Here is a 23,758-nt window from a genome sequence, read left to right as displayed (position 1 = left end):
CAAGGCTGTATATTGTCACCCTGCTTATTTAACTTATATGCAGAGTACATCATGAGAAATGCTGGACTGGATGAAGGACAAGCTGGAATCAAGATTGCTGGGAGAAATATCAATAACCTCAGATATGCAGATGACACCACCCTTATGGCAGAAAGTGAAGAAGAACTAAAGAGCCTCTTGATGAAAATGAAAGAGGAGAGTGAAAAAGTTGGCTTAAAACTCAGCATTCAGAAGACTAAAATCATGGCATCTGGTCCCATCACTTCATGGAAAATAGGTGAAGAAACAGTGGAAACACTGATAGACTTTAATTTGGGGGGGTTCCAAAATCACTGCAGATGGTGACTGCAACCATGAAGTTAAAAGACACTTACTCCTTGGAAGAAAAGTTATGACAAAGCTAGACAGCATATTCAAAAGCCGAGATATTACTTTGCCAGCAAGTCTGTGTAGTCAAGGCTATGGTTTTTCCAGTAGTCATGTGTATGGATGTGAGAGTTGGACTATAAACAAGGCTGAGCACTGAAGAATTGATGCTTTTGAACTGTGGTGTTGGAGAAGACTCTTGAGAGTCCCTTGAACTGCATGGATATCCAACCAGTCCATCCTAAAGGAAATCAGTCCTGAATGTTTATTGGAAGGACTGAAGCTGAAACTCCAGTACTTTGGCCACCTGATGCAAAGAACTGACTCATTGGAAATGACCCTGATGCTGGGAAAGATTGAGGGCAGGAGGAGAAGGGGACGACAGAGGATGAGATGGTTGGATGGCATCACCAACTTGATACACATGAGTTTGATTAAGCTCTGGGAGTTGGTGATGGACAGGGAGGCCTGGCGTGCTGCAGTCCATGGACAATAGACTGTCCGACTCTTGTGATCCCATGGACTGCAGCACGCCAGGCCTCTTTGTTCTTTGCCATCTCTCGGAGCTTTCTCAAACTCTTGTCCACTGAGTCGGTGATGTCATCCAGCCATCTCGTCCTCTGTTGTTCTCTTCTTGCCTTCAATCTTTCCCAGCATCAGGGTTTTTTCTAATGAGTTGCTCTTTGAAGCCGGTAGCCAAAGTATTGGAGCTTCAACTTCATCATCAGTCCTTCCAAGGAGTACTCAGTGTTGATATTCTTTAGGATGGACTGGTTGGATCTCCTTGCAGTCCAAGGGTCTCTCAAGAGTCTTCTCTAGCACCACAGTTCAAAAGCATCAGTTCTTGGGCACTCAGCTTTCTTTATGGTCCAACTCTCACATCCGTACATGACTAGTGAAAAAACCATAGCTTTGACTATACAGACCTTTGTTGGCAAAGTACTGTCTCTGCTTTTTAATACGCTCTCTAGATTTGTCATAGCTTTTGTTCCAAGGAGCAAGTATCTTTTAATTTCATGGCTGCAATCACCATCTACTGTGACTTTGGAGCCCAAGAAAATAAAGTCTTGTCACTGTTTCCATTGTTACGTTCTCTATTTGCCCTGAAGTGATGGGGTTGGATGCCATGATCTTAGATTTTTGAATGTTGAGCTTTAAGCCAGCTTTTTCACTTTCCTCTTTCACCTTCATCAAGAGGCTCTTCCGTTCCTCTTCGCTTTTTGCCTTTAGGGTGGTGACATCTGTATATCTGATTATTGGCATTTCTCCCAGCAATCTTGATTCCAGCTTGTCCTTCATCCAGAGTGGCATTTCGTATGACACACTCTGCATATAATTAAATAAGCAGGGTGACAATATACAGCCTTGACAGACTCCTTTCCTAATTTGGAACCAGTCTGTTGCTCCCTGTCCAGTTCTAACTGTTGCTTCTTGACCTGCATATAGATTTCTCAGGAGGCAGGTCAGGTGGTCTGATATTCCCATCTCTTTCAGAATTGTCCACAGTTTGTTGTGATCCACACAGTCAAAGGCTTTGGCAGAGTCAATGAAGCAGAAGTAGATGTTTTTCAGGAATTCTCTTGCTTTTTCTATGATTTGGTGGATGTTGGCAATTTGGTCTCTGGTTCGGTTCCTCTGCCTTTTCTAAATCCAGCTTGAACATCTGGAAGTTCACAGTTCATGTACTGTTGAAGCCTGGCTTGGAGAATTTTGAGTATTACTTTGCTAATGTGTGAGATGAGTGCAATTGTACAGTAGTTTGAGCATTCTTTGGTATTGCCTTTCTTTGGGATTGGAATGAAAACTGACCTTTTCCAGTCCTGTGGCCACTGCTGAGTTTTCCAATATTGCTGGCATATTGAGTGCAGCACTTTCACAGCATCATCTTTTAGGATTTGAAATAGCTCCACTGGAATTCCATCACCTCCACTAGCTTTGTTTGTGAAGTTAAGGCCCATTTGACTTCACACTCCAGGATGTCTGGCTCTAGGTGAGTGACCACACCATTGTTATGTTATCTGGGTCATTAAGATCTTTTTTGTATAGTTCTTCTGTGGATTGTTGCCACCTCTTCTTAATATCTTCTGCTTCTGTTGAGTCCATACCATTTCTGCCTTTTATTCTGCCCATCTTTGCATGAAATGTTCCCTTGGTATCTCTAATGTTCTTGAAGTGGTCTCTAGTGTTTCCCATTCTATTGTTTTCCTCTTTTCCTCTGTATCTTTGCATTGATCTGTATGAGTCATCATTATGGAGGGTGAGGAATACTGGATGCTTTCAGCTAGTTTGTGACTTGGGCAAGCAGCATAATATCTTATGATTTTGGTTTATTTACCTATACAGTTCCAAGGTCTCTTTTAAAAATTCCGTGGCATTCTAATGTTTTTGTTTTTATTAACCTTTGTAATTCCTTGTTTCTCCAGTATTGTTTAGATTCAGGTATCTACTACAAGTTAAATCAAAGCCTCTGAAAATGTGAACATTTCATTTAGATTGTACCAGTTCACTTAAATTCATCTAAATTTTCATTTAAATTGTCACAACTTTGTATGTGATACTGCAGAGAAGTCCATTATTATGGGCTTTACAGTATGCATTTTGACCCCTAAGGAACACACTGCTGCTGCTGCTAAGTTGCTTCAGTCTAGGTCCTCTTAAACATAGTCAGTAATCAACTGGTCAGTGAATTCTGTGTTGTGAACTTACTAGATACCTGCGTCTGTTCCAGATCCTGTAAAATCATGAGATGTTAGTGAATTACTTGGGTGTTGCTTCTGCATGCCAGAAATCTTACAGAAATGTTCACTGCATAATAGTTTGAAGCCTCGTTAAATTTGTTCATTTTTGTGAAATGATAAAATAGCTAAATGGTATTTTAAAACATTTTTGTTTCAGATTAGAGATGAACACAAAGACAGTGATTTCAAAAATTTATTTACCCAAGATCCAGTTACAAACATGTATTATAACCCATAAATATGTGTATCTAAGTGCATGTAAGGGAAACAAAATTTTTATAAAACAGTGCTTTTTATTACTATATATTATGAACTGTAATATTTTAATTTTATTCTATCTTAGTTTGTGGAAAAGTTGGTTGCAATCTATCAACCTGAATTTACCCATAAATAGATCTTAATCCACACATTGAAAAATCTTACACTTAAATAGTATAAGAGGAAACATGATTAAACAGGCTGCTATTTTTTTCTGTTTTTTTTTTAGGTCTTTTCTATTATTTCTTTATTTGAACCAGCACTTATTTATCTGTCTTTAAAAATTATGATTTGTTAAATTTACTAAAAGTATAGAAATTTGATTCTCTCTCTCTTTGGAGTATAACCTTATGAACTTAATCAACTAATTTTTATGCAAGATTACTTTAAATATTAGGCTGCATTATTCTTGTATAAACTTTAAACTAAGAGCCATTCTCTGTAGCCATATCATAATTTTTAACTAAATTTATTTTTAGCAGAGTGTATCATTAGGATAAAACACTAAGCTCCCACCTCAAACATCTTCAAGGATAGTCACATTAAACTTAAAAAAATCCTATAAGAAAGAAGTGTGTCCTTATTTAAAGTACATATGAATCTAATTTTTCTTTAATCTAGTGAGACTGATCCTTATCATGAGGCATTATTACACAGTGATTAAACACAAGGATTCTAGAACCATATTGCCAGGGTTCAAATCTTGTCTCCATCAGCTGTAAAACCTTGGGCAAGTTAGTTGCTCAATGTCTTTGTGCCTCAGGTTCTTGAGTTGTTGTTATTCAGTTGCTCAGTTGTGTCCGACTCTTTGTGACCTCATGGACTGCAGCATGCCAGGCCTTCTTGTCCTTCACCATCTCCCGGAGCCTGCTCAAACTCATGTTACCTCAGTAGAATGATTATGATTCAAACTGCTGATATGGTGTGTGTGTGTTCAGTTGCGTCTGACTCTTTGCGAGCTTATAGACTCTAGCCTGCCAGGCTCCTCTGTCCATGGAATTTTCCAGGCAAGAATACCAGAGTGGGTTGCCATTTCCTTCTCCATGGGATCTTCCTGATCCAGGGATCAAACCCTTGTGTTTTGTATCTCTTGTGTTGGCAGATGGATTCTTTACCAACTGTGCTACCTAGGAAGCCCCAGGCTGGAGAAACAGGCCATACAGAATAGATGGGTAAACATTTGAATGTATCATTTTAGGAAAGAGGTGGAATTAGGATGGATGCAGAGGGGTGTTTTGTTCTTATTTAAAGACTTGATGGTGAGCATCCTGCACCCTCTTCTGCACACACATTCCTGCCTCTTCCAGCATATCCATTCGTTCTTAAATCTCATGATTCTTTCAGGTGTTGTAGATGTTACACTAGAAGAATCTCTCTCCTAGGATAACTCATAATAACTGTTACGCTGGGAGTTTGTAACTTCATTTTTGTGCTGAGTTTTCTTCAAAGCCCCTTTTTACTCCTCCCTATCTTCTCATCCTCCCCGTATCAGTTAGCTTTACTGCGCAACAAACTCTTTCAAAATTAGTGGCTTAAAATATTTCTCATTAGTCTCTGGTTAACGAGGAGGTTTTATAGTCAGCTGGTGAACTGGCTGGGTTTAGGTGATTCTGGACAGTCTCATGCAAATGTCTGAGTGGCAGTTGTCAGACAGGTTGGCTTAGGGAACCTTAGCTGGGATGGCTTGTCTCTGCTCTAAGTGACCTCTTATTTGCTAGTAGGCTAGCCTGGGCTTTGTTACACAGTGCTCTTGGCATCTCAGGAGGGTGCAGACACCCATGTTCAAGCAAATTGTTAAGCTACTGTTGGGGTTACGTTTGTTGATTCCCTGTTGGTCAAAGCAAATGTCATGAAAAAACTCAAGAGTCATTGTGCAAGAGGATTATCCAAGGAAGTGTTGATTATTTGAAAGTCTTTATGGTTCAATTTATGAAGCACTTTCTGAGTTACTGAATTTTTACCACATCATAGATCCCTGTGTAAGTTTTGATTGCAGTCTGTTGTTTGATAGATGAACATTTAATTTGATGGAAACTTGCCACATATTCTTTTTCTCATGCCATTTCAGGATTTTCTATTTTGAATAGATTTTTAATAGTTACCTTGGATGTATAGTCATTAACCTTTGGACGCTCTCCTGCAGAAACCTAACAACCCAATGCCTGTGGGAGATAGCCAGGGTAACGTAATTGAGTGAGGCCAACCTAGTTCAGGTATGAAAAAATACACTTTTGTAAATTGGAAAGCAGAGGATGCTTGTCAAAAGGTGTAGCCTATCCTCACACGTCATGTGAGGATGTGGGACCAGTACTCCCAGACCTCATTTTTCACGAGAATGAGGAAATCTAACTGTCAACCCAAAATCTCTTGGCTATGAATGTTAAAATTTAATTGAATGTGAAAATTGAAATGCAAATTGAAGAACAAAAATAGTGATACTGTTTACTGAAGAAAATCTTATCTTTTGGCTAAATTCAAGAAAAAGCTGTCAATTTGTGACTTCTTTGAAAAATGAAAGTATAGTTGTTCAGTCGTGTCCAACTCTTTTTGACTCCATGGACTGTAGACCCCCAGGCTCCTCTGTCCATGGAATTCTCCAGGCAAGAATACTGGAATGGGTTGCCATGCCCTTCTCCAGGGGATCTTCCTGACCCAGGGATCAAACTTGGGTGTCCTGCATTGCAGGCAGATTCTTTACTGTCTGAGCCTTTTTAATGGATCTCAAAGAGCTCCTAACTGAGGCCATCTGTCATCTGGTTTGAACCTGAATAGTTCTGATCTTATCTGCCACTAACTCCCCAGTTTGTCATACTTTCCATATTCTCATCAAGGATGAATCCTTACTGTTCCTCAAGGCAAGCATTTTTTTCTGTCCCTTTGACTTAGGCATGCTTTTCTTTTTTTCACTCTCATCCAGTCTTGCTGTCCTCTGATATTCTTCCTGATCCTTTAAAACTCAACTTGGATATCTCCACTAAAGTCACACTTTATTAAGTGTTCTGTGTGAACCTCAAAGTACTTTTAAGTCTTTCTCATGGCATTTGTAATGTTCTTCCCTGTATTGAAGTTATTTGTGCTTTATTATTTGTGTATGCTTTATTATTCTGCTAGAATGTGGAATTCATAACTTGCCTGGATTTTATATTTCCTGCATTGGTTAGTATGGCTATCATGCCTGGATTCCTGCCTAGCTACTCAAGTGAGGTCTCACTCAAATATGAGTGCTTTATCTGATGGTTTCCTGACTTTCCCTGACAGGACTAATTTGGAATCCCAAGGCTTAAAAGAAAGGGAATTTGCTGCTGAGTTTTTCATCTGTGGAAGTTCTGTTTAACTTGGAGATAAGAAGAGAGGCAATGGATTGAATGTTGGCCCAATTAAAGAAGTGAGCTGTTAAGTTGGAAGGTCAGAACAGGCAGTAATCTGGACTAGTGGCCTGAAAATGGTTAGCCTGACATGGTCAGATAGAATGTGGTGGTGGGCAGATTGGCAAGCTGGCTGGTTTCAGTTTAGAATCTCTCAGAAGCATAGCCTGCATGGGGTTCCTCTAGCTCTCACGTTGTATATCGTTAAAGTCTCTTAATGAACTCAAAGGTATTTTTTTCTCATCATCTTGATTATAATTTTAATTTAAATGATGATTTCTATAGAAATTTGCTTGATTGCTCTTTATTTTGTAGCATGGTCTCCTACTAACATTTTTGTTTTATTTTTAGAGAAAATGTTAATTTGAATTTGTATATATACAGCTGGAATAAAACCAAGCTGACTTTAACTAGCATCCTCAGAATAGAAGAGGTAAACTGGCAGTAGGGCTCTTGTTGTGGGATCACCAGCCAACTTATTGATACTCTTGGTAGCTTTTTTTGGTATCCTGCCTATAGGTATTAAAATGAAATCCCTATCAAGCTACCAATGGTATGTTTCAGAGAACTAGAACAAATACTTTCACAATTTATATGGAAATACAAAAAACCTTGAATAGCCAAAGCAATCTTGAGAAAGAAGAAGGGAACTGGAGGAATCAAGCTGCCTGAAGGCTATACTACAAAGCTACAGTCATCAAGACAGTATGGTACTGGTACAAAGACAGAAACATAGATCAATGGAACAAAACAGAAAGCCCAGAGATAAATCCACACGCCTATGGACATCTTATCTTTGACAAAGGAGGCAAGAATATACAATGGAGAAAAGACAGTCTCTTTAACAAGTGGTGTTGGGAAAACTGGTTAACCACTTGTAAAAGAATGAAACTAGAACACTTTCTAACACCATACACAAAAATAAACTCAAAATGGATAAAGATCTAAATGTAAGACCAGAAACTATAAAACACCTAGAGGAAAACATAGGCAAAACACTCTCTGACATAAATCACAGCAAGATCCTCTATGACCCACCTCCCAGAGTAATGGAAATAAAAGCAAAAATTAAATGGGATCTAATTAAAATTAAAAGCTTTTGTACAATGAAGGAACCTATAAGCAAGGTGAAAAGACAGCCTTCAGAATGGGAGAAAAAAACAGCAAATGAAGTAACTGACAAAGAATTAATCTCAAAAATATACAAGCAACTCCTACAGCTCAATTCTAGAAAAATAAGCGACCCAATCACAAAATGGACCAAAGAACTAAACAGACATTTCTCCAAAGAAGGCATACAGATGGCTAACAAACATGGGAAAAGATGCTCAACATCACTCGTTATCAGAGAAATGCAAATCAAAACCACAATGAGGTACCATCTCATGCCGGTCAGAATGGCTGCTAGCCAAACGTCTACAAGCAATAAATGCTGGAGAGGGTGTGGAGAAAAGGGAGCCCTCTTACATTATTGGTGGGAATGCAAACTAGTACAGCCACTATGGAGAGCAGTGTGGAGATTCCTTAAAAAACTGGAAATAGAACTGCCATATGACCCAGCAATCCCACTTCTGGGCATACACACTGAGGAAACCAGAATTGAAAGAGACATGTGTACCGCAATGTTCATCACAGCACTGTTTACAATAGCCAGGTCGTGGAAGCAACCCGGATGTCCATCAGCAGATTAATGGATAAGAAAGCTGTGATACATATACACAGTGGAATAGTACTCAGCCATTAAAAAGAATGCATTTGAATCAGTTCTAATGATGTGGATGAAACTGGAGCCTATTACACAGATTGAAGTAAGTCAGAAAAAAAAACCACCAGTACGGTATATTAACACATATATATGGAATTTAGAAAGATGGTAATGATGACCCTATATGCGAGACAGCAAAAGAGACACAGATGTAAAGAACAGTCTTTTGGACTCTGTGGGAGAAGGCACAGGGGTGGGATGATTTGAGAGAATGGCATTGAAACATGTATATTACCATATGTAAAACAGATCGTCAGTCCAGGTTCGATGCATGAGACAGGGTGCTCAGGGCTGGTGCACTGGGATGACCCAGAGGGATGGGATGGGGAGGGAGGTGGGAGGGAGGGTCAGGATGGGGAACACATGTACACCCATGGCTGATTCATGTCAATGTATGGCAAAAACCACCATAATATTGTAAAGTAATTAGCCTCCAATTAAAATAAAAATAAATAAATAAACAAAATAAACATCCAGTTGTATAATGCAAAAAATAAAATACAGAGGATGTTAATATGAGGGAACATAAGAATTTGAACTTTTCTGGGTACCTCAAATGAGTACCTTGTAGCATCTTAGTCTTCTAAGTGATCAGAGTTCCCAGTGATGGTCCCCTAGCTGTGTATGAGGTAGACTTTAGATAATTTGGCAGTTCCAGAGGAAAAGTGATGCGACAGTTTTGTTCAATATATTTAAAAAGTTTGAAATGTAAAGTATAATTACAATTTTTATGAACATTTTATCATATATTAATAATTATAGTCTTAAAGGTTATGCTTTTAAAACAAGGGGAATGTTTGTCAGTTTATTTTAATTAAAATTCAGTTAACGTAGTTTGTTGCTCCTAAAGCATCTTAATGCCATTAGTGATGTAAATTTGATTAAATTTGTTTTTGTTGTTACTATAACACTGCATTATATTCTTACCTCATAAGATGGATCAGTATCTCTAAAGTGGTTTATTGATGTCTCAAAAAAGAGGTGGAAAAGTAACACAAATTCCAGAACTCTGAATAAGTTTATAAATTTAAATGGTAAACTGATCAGATCAGATCAGATCAGATCAGTCACTCAGTCGTGTCCGACTCTTTATAGAGTAGGTATTGGGATGAATGAATCAGCAAGTTTGATGATTTTGCATAAATGACAGAAAAATACAAGTAAAATGCATGTTTAGTATCTGCAAATTTGATTTTATTATGTGGTCCTCTAACCCCTGGTGTGTTGTGTGTTATGAAACTTTATAATATATACCGGGAAATCACTGAGGCCATTGTATTATTTTCAAAGTATGGTAACCACTTTTTTCTAGGGCGAAAGTAGGTAATGTTTTGGAGGGGAGTGAAATTAATGCTTTGTGCAACTAAAGGGAGTGACAGGATCTCAATAGCAGATACCTCATTCAGGGTTGGACACCTTAAAATAAAAATAGGTAAATGAGAACCTATATAGCTTGGTGTTAAAGAGTATGGCTGTCTGGGTTCATATCCCAGGTTTGTTTAATATTTACCAGTTATATGTACTTGATCAAATAGCCTTCTTTTTGTATACCTCAGCTTCCTTATCTACATGGAGAGAATAATGGTAATATATACTACATAGATTTGTTACGAGGATTATAGGAGGTAATATTTGTAAGCATTAGAACAGCACTTGGCACATAGTAAATTTTATACAAGTATTAATTAATTAATTTAGAACTAAATGAAAATGTCTGTTAGAGGAAAGTATTTTTATATAGATGAGAGTATGAGTCATACAAATATAAATTGAACATTTATGAACAATTTTATTAACTCTGGTTCAAAGGAGAATTTAAAGAACCACACTTACATTCACAGTAAAGAACTCAAGTGGAATTTACCAGTAAATGCAAATTGTCCATAGGACAGTATCAGTTGCATTCAAGAAAACATAATTCATTTGCATTTCCACAGACAAGGATTATTTACGTTATTTCTGTTTTCTACAACTTGCATGGGTGCGTGCATAGTTGTGCAGTCGTGTCTGACTCTTTGCAACCCTGTGGCTCCTCTGTCCGTGAAATTTGCCAGGTAAGAATACTGGAATCGCACCCCAGGGATTGAAGCTGTGTGTCTTGGTTCTCCTGCATTGGCAGGCGGATTATTCGTCACTAGTGTCACCTGGGAATACAGAATTATAGAATAGCTCAAAGATGATGAAAGGCAGAGATCACTGGAGAGGGAGAGATCATTAGTGATCTCTAGGGCCTGGTGGAGATCTCCATTGAGCCAGAGCCCCAGATGACTGTCAGCTGAGGCACAATAGGGGTAGATTTTTAATCTCAAAATTCTAAATATACTGTCTGAAGCTGAGTTAGAGGTCCAGGCTTCTCTGTTTGAATGGTGCTTGTTGGGTTGGAAATCCCTTGTTTCAAGCAGAGACTCAGTCTTGGCTGGAAGCGCAGTTGTAAGTCCTCTCTGCTCTGTTTGGTGTGCCGTTCCCATGGGGCCTTCTCAGGCAGTTGAAATCCCCTTCTTGAGCCCCTGTGGACTGTGTGCTCTGCCATCTTGGTCTACTTCCTTTCTTGTAGGAATCCATCATATAGTCTGGCATGACTACTGTGGATAATTTGGAGCTTCATTGGCTGGCTTCTTTGGGAAACTTAAAATTTCTTCAAACTGCATCCTCTAAGACTAAGCTCCCCTTCCCATTACTTGTGGTCCTTCTTCCTTCTGTTACACCTTTTATGTACCCTTCAGGTCCACTTAAATCCTTTGATATATCCCTCTTCAAAACTCCTAACTTCTCCATCTCTCTCTCCCTTGCTAAACTTTTTCCTTCCTACTTAAGCTCCTCAGCTCATATAGCACTGGAACTTTAGGCTCCTTGTTCCTCACAGGGGACTCTCAAGGAACTCAGGGGCCCTTGAAAGCAACTGTTGATACTTGAGGCTCAAAAGGAAGAAAAGGTAATTGAAAACAAGACTGGATGTTTTGTCCCTCAGACAGGCTTTGGGCACATCCAGGCATCTGCTTGATATTTCCTGTCATTTTCTCACCTAAAATTTAGTCCACAGCCTCCTTAAGATTACATATCTGGGCAAATGAAAAATCTTGAAAGTTTCCTTCACATATACCTGTAAAAAAACATTAACTCTCATATTGAACAGATAACATTAACTTGTTCTTCTGCCAGAAGGAAAATTTGGATAAAAATAGTAAGGGGAGAAAAGACCAGAATATACTACTGTATATACCTGACTCATGGCTAAAATTTTAGAGTGAAAGCTGTAGAATCTCTGGATGTCTGTATATATGTTTATGTGTTGATATGTGTGCATGTTATATGTGTGTGATATTTTTCTACTTTGAGGTGGTGTTATCAGAAAAATTCATAAAATCCTATTAAGGAACTCTATGCAAATTGGCTTTTTGGAGATAAATTAACATTGTATAAATAAAATATTCCTAATACTCTCAGAAATATAAAAACTAGCCCAAAACCTTTTCATATTTTCATGACTTGGGTAAGTTTTTGGTAAATAAGACTAGCTTAATACTGTTGGCTTAAAAAAAAGTTTGAAGAAAAAAAAAAAAGTTGGACTTCTGAGTTATAAGCAGTAAATATAAAAGCTGAGCATATATTTTTGTTGTACTGGGTTTACTAGTCAAATAAGCTTATGTTTTATCTACTAGGTGTTTAGATTATAAATATTATAAATTCAACCCAGGACCAAATGTACAAGTAAAGATGTAGTAAAAATTGCTTGCCATTTATGATATCTTGTATATCAAGCATAGCATTAAAAGAAGATCCATGTGCTTAACTTTTTTAGGTTTTTGCTTTGCAAAGCTTGCCTAACATGCATGTGCTATAAAAATAGTTAACAGGGTAATAACTTGAAATGATGGCGAGCTTTGTATTATGTTATAATATGTCTGTATAAAAATAGTTTCCCAAGTCTTTTCAGTACCTTGTAACCTCAAGTATACTTAGTTAAGTATAGATATTTATTAAAAATCATGATTATTTCAAAGTAAAATAAGTTATTGAAATACTAATTACTGAACATAACTTCAAGTTTATGTACTTTGGTTTCTTTTAATGTAGTATAGAGAAGCTAAATATATTTGAACATGTTAAGTGTTCTTTTACCATATTGAAAGATTGTACCATTTAAAAACATGTCTCTAGAAATCAGAAGATGCTATATGCATGAAATTTGTTAGTCTGCTACAGAATGCTGAAAGTGAAAGTTGTTCATTTGTGTCCGACTCTGCGACCCTGGGGACTATAGAGTCCATAGAAATCTCCAGGTCAGAATACTGAAGTGGGTAGCCATTCCCTTCTCCAGGGGATCTTCCCAACCCAGGGATTGAACCCAGGTCTCATTGCAGGCAGATTTTTTACCAGCTGAGCCACAAGGGAAGCCCAAGAATACTGGAGTGGGTAACCTATTCCTTCTCCAGTGGATCTTTCAACCCAGGAATCGAACCAGGGTCTCCTGCATTGCAGACGGATACTTTACCAACTGAGCTACCAGGGAAGCCCTTGCTGCAGAATGCTGGCATGTGACAATCTGCAGTCATTTACTTCTTAGTCTTTTCTGTAAAGTAAAGAGTACTAATTAAAAATAATAAAAGAAACAACTCTGTATGCAAAGTTTGTGAGGAATGGAAGATTTTTGTTGTTGTTGTTAAGGGAAAAGAGAGTCATTTTATTCTAATTTGAAATAAATGGTTAGTTTAGAATGAGAAAGGAAAAATACAGGAGAAAACCTGAATGGATATAGAGTTACAGATGGTTTTCAGAAGAGGAATTTTACCTGTGATCAAATTAGTTAAGATTGAAAGAATTTATTTGTTTTTTTTTTTGCTTTAAATAAGCCTAGTAATGTACTGATGCAAAATTAGAGTTGGGTTTTCTCTCTGTGAAAACAGCAAAGTTTTCTTGGATAATTAGTTGGTTCTTAGTAAGAGATCATAGAAAGATCATTGTCTTTTAAGTTCAGTTCAGTTCAGTTCAGTCGCTCAGTCGTGTGCGACTCTTTGCGACCCCATGAATCACAGCACGCCAGACCTCCCTGTCCATCACAATCTCCAGAGTTCACTCAGACTCAAGTCCATCGAGTCAGTGATGCCATCCAGCCATCTCATCCTCTGGCGTCCCCTTCTCCTCCTGCCCCCAATCCCTCCCAGCATCAGAGTCTTTTCCAATGAGTCAGCTCTTCGCATGAGGTGGCCAAAGTACTGGAGTTTCAGCTTCAGCATCATTCCCTCCAAAGAAATCCCAGGGCTGATCTCCATCAGAATGGACTGGTTGGATCTCCTTGCAGTCCAAAGGACTCTCAAGAGTCTTCTCCAACACCACAGTTCAAAAGCATCAATTCTTCGGCAATCAGCCTTCTTCACAGTCCAACTCTCACATCCATACATGACCACAGGAAGAACCATAGCCTTGACTAGACGGACCTTTGTTGGCAAAGTGATGTCTCTGCTTTTGAATATGCTATCTAGGTTGGTCATAACTTTCCTTCCAAGGAGTAAGCGTCTTTTAATTTCGTGGCTGCAATCACTATCTGCAGTGATTTTGGAGCCCCCCAAAATAAAGTCTGACACTGTTTCCACTGTTTCCCCATCTATTTCCCATGAAGTGATGGAACTGGATGCCATGATATTAGTTTTCTGAATGTTGAGCTTTAAGCCAACTTTTTCACTCTCCACTTTTACCTTCATCAAGAGACTTTTTAGTTCCTCTTCACTTTCTGCCATAAGGGTGGTGTCATCTGCATATCTGAGGTTAGTGATATTTCTCCCGGCAATCTTGATTCCAGCTTGTGTTTCTTCCAGTCAAGCATTTCTCATAATGTACTCTGCATATAAGTTAAATAAGCAGGGTGACAATATACAGCCTTGACGTACTCCTTTTCCTATTGGGAACCAGTCTGTTGTCCCATGTCCATTTCTAACTGTTGCTTCCTGACCTGCATACACATTTCTCAAGAGGCAGATCAGGTGGTCTGGTATTCCCATCTCTTGAAGAATTTTCCACAGTTTACTGTGATCCACACAGTCAAAGGCTTTGGCATAGTCAATAAAGCAGAAATAGATGTTTTTCTGGAACTCTCTTGCTTTTTCCATGATCCAGCGAATGTTGGCAATTTGATCTCTGGTTCCTCTGCCTTTTCTAAAACCAGCTTGAACATCAGGAAGTTCACGGTTCACGTATTGCTGAAGCTGGGCTTGGAGAATTCTGAGCATTACTTTACTAGCGTGTGAGATGAGTGCAATTGTGCGGTAGTTTGAGCATTCTTTGCATTGCCTTTCTTTGGGATTGGAATGAAAACTGACCTTTTCCAGTCCTGTGGCCACTGCTGAGTTTTCCAAATTTGCTGGCATATTGAGTGCAGCACTTTCACAGCATCATCTTTCAGGATTTGAAATAGCTCAGCTGGAATTCCATCACCTCCACTAGCTTTGTTCGTAGTGATGCTTTCTAAGGCCCACTTGACTTCACATTCCAGGATGTCTGGCTCTAGGTCAGTGATCACACCATCATGATTATCTGGGTCATGAAGATCTTTTTTGTACAGTTCTTCTGTGTATTCTTGCCACCTTTTCTTAATATCTTCTGCTTCTGTTAGGTCCATACCATTTCTGTCCTTTATCGAGCCCATCTTTGCATGAAATTTTCCCTTGGTATCTCTAGTTTTCTTGAAGAGATCTCTAGTCTTTCCCATTCTGTTGTTTTCCTCTATTTCTTTGCATTGATCACTGAGGAAGGCTTTCCTATCTCTTCTTGCCATTCTTTGGAACTCTGCATTCAGATGCTTATATTTTTCCTTTTCTCCTTTGCTTTTCACTTCTCTTCTTTTCACAGCTATTTGTAAGGCCTCCCCAGACAGCCATTTTGCTTTTCTGCATTTCTTTTCCATGGGGATGGTCTTGATTCCTGTCTCCTGTACAATGTCATGAACCTCATTCCATAGTTCATCAGGCACTCTATCTATCAGATCTAGGCCCTTAAATCTGTTTCTCACTTCCACTGTATAACCATAAGGGATTTGATTTAGGTCATACCTGAATGGTCTAGTGATTTTCCCTACTTTCTTCAATTTAAGTCTGAATTTGGCAATAAGGAGTTCATGATCTGAGCCACAGTCAGCTCCCGGTCTTGTTTTTGTTGACTGTATAGAGCTTCTCCATCTTTGGCTGCAAAGAACATAATCATTCTGATTTCGGTGTTGACCATCTGGTGATGTCCATGTGTAGAGTCTTCTCTTGTGTTGTTGAAAGAGGGTGTTTGCTATGACCAGTGCATTCTCTTGGCAAAACTCTATTAGCCTTTGCCCTGCTTCATTCCATATTCGAAGGCCAAATTTTCCTGTTACTCCAGGTGTTTCTTGACTTCTTACTTTTGCATTCCAGTCCCCTATAATGAAAAGGCCATCTTTCTTGGGTGTTAGTTCTAAAAGGTCTTGTAGGTCTTCATAGAACCGTTCAGCTTCTTCAGCATTACTGGTTGGGGCATAGACTTGGATTACTGTGATATTGAATGGTTTGCCTTGCAAACTAACAGAGATCATTCTGTCGTTTTTGAGATTGCATCCAAGTACTGCATTTCGGTCTCTTTTGTTGACCATGATGGCTACTCCATTTCTTCTGAGGGATTCTTGCCTGCAGTAGTAGATATAATGGTCATCTGAGTTAAATTCCCCCATTCCAGTCCATTTGAGTTCGCTGATTCCTAGAATGTAGACATTCACTCTTGCCATCTCTAGTTTGACCACTTCCAATTTGCCTTGATTCATGGACCTGACATTCCAGGTTCCTATGCAATATTGCTCTTTACAGCATTGGACCCTGCTTCTATCACCAGTCACATCCACAGCTGGGTATTGTTTTTGCTTTGGCTCCATCCCTTCATTCTTTCTGGAGTTATTTCTCCACTGATCTCCAGTAGCATATTGGGCACCTACTGACCTGGGGAGTTCCTCTTTCAGTATCCTATCATTTTGCCTTTTTGTACTGTTCATGAGGTTCTCAAGGCAAGAATACTGAAGTGGTTTGCCATTCTCTTCTCCAGTGGACCACATTCTGTCAAATCTCTCCACCATGACCCACCCGTCTTGGGTTGCCCCACAGGCATGGCTTAGTTTCATTGAGTTAGACAAGGCTGTGGTCCTAGTGTGATTAGATTGACTAGTTTTCTGTGATTATGGTTTCAGTGTATCTGCCCTCTGATGGCCTCTCACAGCACCTACCGTCTTACTTGGGTTTCTCTTACCTTGGACGTGGGGTATTTTTTCATGTCTTTTAAGTTATCTGCTTAGAAACAAGAATTCTGTGTCTTATCAAAATAATTTCCTGTGGGTTATGTTGTTTTTATTATGTTCGTTTATAAGAACTTAAGGATTGTTTCATAGTGATCTATGACCGTGTTGTTTATCCATTCTATATGTAATAGTTTGCCTCTGCTAATCCCAAACCCATAGTCCTTCTCTCCCTAATTTGAGTTATTTGAACATTGTATGTCATAGAAATAAATATTCCCTTCTCAATGTATAAAATTTTTTATAATAAATTCTCCTCAGACCTTTGACAATGACTGTTTTAAGTCTTTTATCATCCACAGATAATTTTTGTTTTACTGTGATTCTTCCTTGAAAGCTCTTGTAGTCAGTTACAGGCAAAAGTGTGTTGTCTTTAACAAAAAGAGTGGCTCTTTCAGAAATCCATGAAAATAACTGTGACAAGTACTTCGGGGTACAGCTTCTGAGGGCACTATTGCTTAAATAACGTTGAGACTATACCTCTGGATCGAGTAAGGATTTCTGGTACTAATGGAGAACCTGACTGGTTAAAAAAAGCCAAAAAGAACACTGACCCAAGGTCTAGCAGAACAAAAATCCATTACATGAAGAAGAAAAGAGTGTAGTATAAAGAATGTTTAGTAGAACAGAACAGAGAATTCAGAAATAGATCTCTGTATATAAGATTAGTTAATATAGATATTGAGTTAATGAAGTAAAAGTGAGTTTGTTGTAGTTGTTCTAATACATTAAATAATGCCAGGGGGAAGAAAGAATCAGTTACATGGGACTGAATGAACTAATAAAGAATGATTTTGATTTTTATGATTATTGCTTTGTAACATTGCTGGTTCTTTAATGTTTTAGTTAAGGAACTCTTTTTTATCTTTTCTCAAGCTGTCTATAACTCATGGCAATTTAGTCGATTATACTTTTGTAAATAAAAATGAAACTTTTATCTTTTCTCCCTACTTGATCGCTCCAGAATTCAGAATCTCTACTGAGTATTCTTATTTTCACGACAGTGACATTATTTGTATAAGTTCAATAGGAATCTGTTTTCCTTGTAACAGGACATAATTGGAAAAATTAGTTGGATAGACTTTGGCTGGAATACTGTATTTGAGAATGAGAATCTCAAAGATGTCAAATCTCACGTTATGAGACAGTTGTAAGGAACTAAGACTTGTTTTATAGAGCCAGTACTTACAGAGCCCTTTGGAGAAACCAGCCTGGCACATGGTTTATAGAGTTCTCAGCTTTACAGATGAGGAAGAAAGGTCACTTCCTGGGAAACCCAGGGACCATAGAATATTCTGGGAACCTTGAGAAGAGAGGAATTTACCCAAATTTTTAGGCATTACAGGTTAAATTTGGTAGTTAGTTCTTAGACTGGCTTCCAAGCCTTGTTCAGTTCAGTTCAGTCACTCAGTCGTGTCTGACTCTGTGACCCCCATGGACTGCCCCACGCCAGACTTCCCTATCCATCACCAAGTCCCAGAGCTTGCTCAGACTCATCTCCATCAAGTCTATGATGCAATCCAACCATCTCATCCTCTGTCATCCCCGTCTCTTCCTGCCTTCAATCTTGCCTAGCATCAGGGTCTTTTTCAATGAGTCATTTCTTCCCATCAGGTGGCCAGAGTACTGGAGCTTCAGCCTCAACATCAGTCCTTCCAATGAACATTCAGGACTGATTTCCTTTAGGATGGACTGGTTGGATCTCCTTGCAGTCCAAGGGACTCTCAAGAGTCTTCTCCAACACCACAGTTTAAAAGCATCAGTTCTTCAGCGCTCAGCTTTCCTTATGGTCCAACTCTCACATCCATACATGACCACTGGAAAAACCATAGCCTTGACTAGACAGACCTTTGTTGACAAAGTAATGTCTCTGCTTTTTAGTATGCTGTCTAGGTTGGTCATAACTTTTCTACCAAGGAGTAAGTGTCTTTTAATTTCATGGCTGCAGTCACCATCTGCAGTGATTTTGGAGCCCAAGAAAATAAAGTCTGCCACTGTTTCCATTGTTTGCCCATCTATTTGCCATCTAGCCTTGAGAGGCTTTCAAAAGTCTGATTTGAGATTCTTTATGAAAAGTTCCAGCAAAGCAAACCTGAAAGGCCTAAGTGGTCAATGATCATTTTTGCTGCACTTATGTAAATAATCAGGCTAAATCTAATGAGACCAGACTTATTTTGTAAACAAGAATAAAAATGGGGGATGGGAGCCAGGTTGACTGTACAGAAATATTTTATGTTTCAATGGAAAACTGTAGTGTACCCTTGTGGGTTATTAAATTCCAGTGTTGCTGATCGTCTTACATATGCTGTCAATTGTCTACTTTCTTCCACTGTCTGGCTACAACTCTCCAAAATATTTCCATTTTTTCTACCCTCCTCCTGATTTGGCCTCATTGAGAACTAAACCTTCCCCTTTCCTGGAGCCCTGCAAGCTGAAGCTGGTGACCTGATATAAACTTCAAAGAAATCACCACAACAGATCATGTATGTTGTACAACTTTCATGCTTGCTATTGTGAGGGCCATTCAGGAAGTCTGCTGAAACACCTGATGCCATCACTAAGGACGTTCAAACTGCAAAAGATGATTCAAGCCCATCATCTAGGTATCTTCTCAACTGTCTTCCCTCTGGACGCAGAAACTAGTTTTATAGCATATGCCAATCAATTATCTTTGTTTTTCCTTTTCTTTTCATAGAAATTCTCCTCATTAAATGCCTGACTGCTTGTGCCACCTTCCAAATATCCTCTACTTAACCAAGCCTCAACTAATAGTTCAGACGGTCCTTAAAGGACAAAAGGCAACCTAATGACAAATGGACTTACTTTGTTCAAAGAAGAATGTCTCTTTCTTCAGATAAGATCGGGGACTGACAGAAACTCTCTTCCTTAGCTTAACTTTAGTCAGGTTCCTTGACTAAACAGGGCTTCCTTCCCTGGTGGCTCAGACAGTGAAGAATCTGCCTGCAGTGCAGGAGACCCAGTTTCCATACCTGGGTAGGGAAGATCGCTTGGAGTTGGGAATGGCTACCTACTCCAGTATTCCTGCCTGGAAAATTCTATGGACAGAGAAGCCTGGTGGGCTACAGTCTACTGGGTCACAAGTAGTCGGACATGACTGAGCGACTAACACAAGTCAGGTTCCTTCAAACTGTTTTTTTCTAGACCCCATCCTTGCTAAACTTACATTGTCCAATTTTCATAAGAATCCTGCTTTATCAGTTTAGAGAGAATTTTCCATCCTTGATACCTGGTCACCCTTCATGTCTAATAAAATTCTGTTCCCCTCGCTTCCCACCCAATACCCTAAATGATATCTCAGTTCAGTTCAGTTCAGTTCAGTCGCTCAATTGCGTCCGACTCTTTGCGACCCCATGAATCGCAGCACACCAGGCCTCCCTGTCCATCACCAACTCCTGGAGTTCACTCAGACTCACGTCCATCGAGTCAGTGATGCCATCCAGCCATCGTCTCCTCCTGCCCCCAGTCCCTCCCGGCATCAGAGTCTTTTCCAATGAGTCAGCTCTTCGCATGAGGTGGCCAAAGTACTGGAGTTTCAGCTTTAGCATCATTCCCTCCAAAGAAATCCCAGGGCTGATCTCCTTCAGAATGGACTGGTTGGATCTCCTTGCAGTCCAAGGGACTCTCAAGAGTCTTCTCCAACACCACAGTTCAAAAGCATCAATTCTTCCGTGCTCAGCCTTCTTCACAGTCCAACTCTCACATCCATACATGACCACAGGAAAAACCATAGCCTTGACTAGACGGACCTTTGTTGGCAAAGTGATGTCTCTGCTTTTGAATATGCTATCTAGGTTGGTCATAACTTTCCTTCCAAGGAGTAAGCGTCTTTTAATTTCATGGCTGCAGTCACCATCTGCAGTGATTTTGGAGCCCCCCAAAATAAAGTCTGACACTGTTTCCACTGTTTCCCCATCTATTTCCCATGAAGTGATAATATCTCACTACCTGACAATTCTTCAGCAAGAATTGTGTCTGTTTAACCAGAATCTTCCCTCACCCCCTAAAGTTTCCCCTTAGTGATAGTAATTTTCTTCCCACTGATCCCCACTCTGCTTCTTGGCTATAGGTATCCACTTGTATTTGCTGTATTGGGAATTGAGCCCAGTTCTGTATTGAGATCTCTTTTCCCTTATTGCTGTAGTTCCCGTATAAAACCTGTTTTTTTTTTTTTTTTAATATGCATAATATCAATAGAATACAGTCTGGAAGAGCAGCTACTCTTATATGTGCACACTGAACAGATATATCAGCTTTCAGTTAGTGAAAGCCTGTGAGGGACACGACGTAAGTCAATGCTTCGTGTACATAAAGAATGTCTGTGGGGGAACAATACTTGACAATTTTCTGTCCTGTTTATTTCTGAAAACCCAGGGAGAGGGCGAGGGTGGGATGATTTGGGAGAATGGCATTGAAACATGTATAATAGCTCTTCCGAGCGGGGTTACGGCCCAGCCGGCGGGAGCCGGGTTTGGAGAGTCCCGGGCACTCGGAGAATCCGGGTAGCCCCGGCTGGAGCCATGTCCCGGAACCTGCGCACTGCTCTCATTTTCGGCGGCTTCATCTCCCTGATCGGCGCTGCCTTCTACCCCATCTACTTCCGGCCCTTAATGGCGGCTGGAGGAGTACAAGAAAGAACAAGCCATAAATCGAGCTGGTATTGTTCAAGAAGACGTGCAGCCACCAGGGTTGAAAGTGTGGTCGGATCCATTTGGCCGGAAATGAGAAGACTAACACCACCTCTAATTATGAAAGTAGACAAGAGACTTCATGCTTTCAGTTCTGCAGCAAGTTCAGTAAGTCACCTGGCTAGAGAACGCTGGCTGGAGCAGAAAACCCTGGAAGGCCATAAAAAGTCCTATGCATGAGGAGTACGTCCCTTCTTAAAAGGACCCTGGAACAAATCATACTATTAGGAGGGTTTCCATGATTTGGTTTCCTTTCTAAAAATGAAGCTGTCTCACTCAGCTGGACTTGAAGGCTATCTACATATTATTCAGTCTCTACCTCTTAGCCAGCCAAGCTGTGATATGAATACAAGCAACTAGTAGACTGGGGAAGATTCTAGACTGTTTTGCCATCCTCCAAATAGGAAATTTCAGGGGGAAACTACCATATTGAGCAGCCTCATAGGGCTCTTTGAAAATGTTAAAGTTGATAAAACTCTTTGAGGACAAGGTACATTGTACTCTTTAAGAATAAATAGTTCAACTCAACTATCTCATTAGGAAGGTTGCTGCATGTTGAGAAATAAACAAATTTGAAGCAAACTAAAAAAAAAAAAGAAACATGTATAATATCATATGTGAAACGAATCGGCAGTCCAGGTTGGAGGCATGATACAGATGCTCGGGGCTGGTGCACTGAGATGACCCTGAGGGATGGGATGGGGAAGGAGGTGGGAGGGGGGTTCAGGATGGGGAACACGTGTACACCCATGGCGGATTCATGTTGATGTATGGCAAAACCAATACAATATTGTAATTAGCCTCCAATTAAAATAAATAAATTTATATTAAAAAAAAACAACCCAGGATATGGGAAAAGACACATTGGAATCAGCACTGATGGAACACATCTGGGTGAAAATGAAGGTAGTACATTGCTATTAAATATTCAAATAAAAGATGTGGCCTGTAGTGGCAATTTATAGTGTTGGATTTACAGAGAGCAGTAGGTAGTCAAAAATATGCCATTTGGTTTTGGTTTATTGTTGGAGGAAATACCGATAATTATTAATACTATCAAATTACAGTTTTCCAGTACATTTATGCCTTTTTGATATACTATGAGAAGAGTTGGGCAGCAAGTGTACTGGCTTTGAGGAAAAAAGATGCTCATGTGAATTTTAAAAGGAAAGAGAGATAAAAGTATTCCTTCATGATTCTGATAATTCTGATAAAACCATTTTGAGTACCTTATTGAATGACATGTCATAGCAGTGTATGTATTAAAGATGTTGAATTGTTTGAAACTTTAGGCTTAAAATATTACCATTTTACAGTTTGCAGTTGAGAGATTAGGATTTCTTTTAAGAAAACTGAGCTGTGGTATAAATGGTTTAAACTTTGATGTTTTCTAATATAATTCTTGTTTTGGGAAAAATACATGATTTATTTCCATATATCTTTTAAAGTCACATTACTGTACATGCAGTATTATAGACATAATGCTTCATAAGAAAATGAAATACTTTTTAGAATTAAATGCAACTAGATTAGGAATCTGTTTACCGTGTCTCCCAAGTTGAAACAGTCCATCTTTCTGCTTTCATTTGTGATATGGTTATCAATTTAATGCCTGATGGAACTTTGAAACTCATCATCAGTGAGAAGTCTTTATAATATCTAGGTTCTCAGTAGTCCACATACCCAGAATTTTCTGACAGAACTACCAAATATTAATATTTATTATCATCTAATGATCTTTAATTGGGAATTAGAACTTTCTAGTTTGATAAAAGTGGTAAAAATAGAAGCTCATTGGTCATGGAACTCAGGGTCTTGTGACTTAAAGTCTTTGTCATTGGGCCAGGCATTGACAGATTGTAAGAGCACAAACAATTTTTCTCTTTCACTGGAAAGGAATAATAATAATAAATATTGAAAATTGTTAAAAACTAGTGTGGCATTTTGAATATGGATGCTGAAATAATACTTGTCACCTTGGTAAAACCTTTGTTAAAAAAGGGAATGTATATTGAGAGCTTCAGTTCAGTTCAGTTCAATCCAGTCACTCAGTCGTGTCTGACTCTTTACGACCCCATGAACTGCAGCACGCCAGGCCTCCCTGTCCATCACCAACTCCTGGAGTACACTCAAACTCATGTCCATTGAGTGGGTGATGTCATCCAACCATCTCATCCTCTGTCGTCCCCTTCTCCTCCTGCCTTCAATTTTTCCAAGCATCAGGGTCTTTTCCAGTGAGTCAGCTCTTTGCATCAGGTGGCCAA

General features: G+C 39.2%; 1 protein-coding gene and 1 pseudogene across 3 annotated transcripts in view; both read left to right on the top strand.

The window, feature by feature from the left end:
• The window catches only part of MACROD2 (mono-ADP ribosylhydrolase 2), a 2,318,987-nt gene that overhangs the window by 68,929 nt on the left and 2,226,300 nt on the right, over positions 1-23,758 (top strand). The window lies entirely within an intron of this gene.
• LOC102396848 lies at positions 21,188-22,022 on the top strand (annotated as a pseudogene).

Source organism: Bubalus bubalis, chromosome 14 (genome assembly GCF_019923935.1).
Source record: "Bubalus bubalis isolate 160015118507 breed Murrah chromosome 14, NDDB_SH_1, whole genome shotgun sequence".
NCBI classification, from domain to species: Eukaryota; Metazoa; Chordata; class Mammalia; order Artiodactyla; family Bovidae; genus Bubalus; species Bubalus bubalis.
This window is presented reverse-complemented; position numbering and strand designations above follow the sequence as displayed.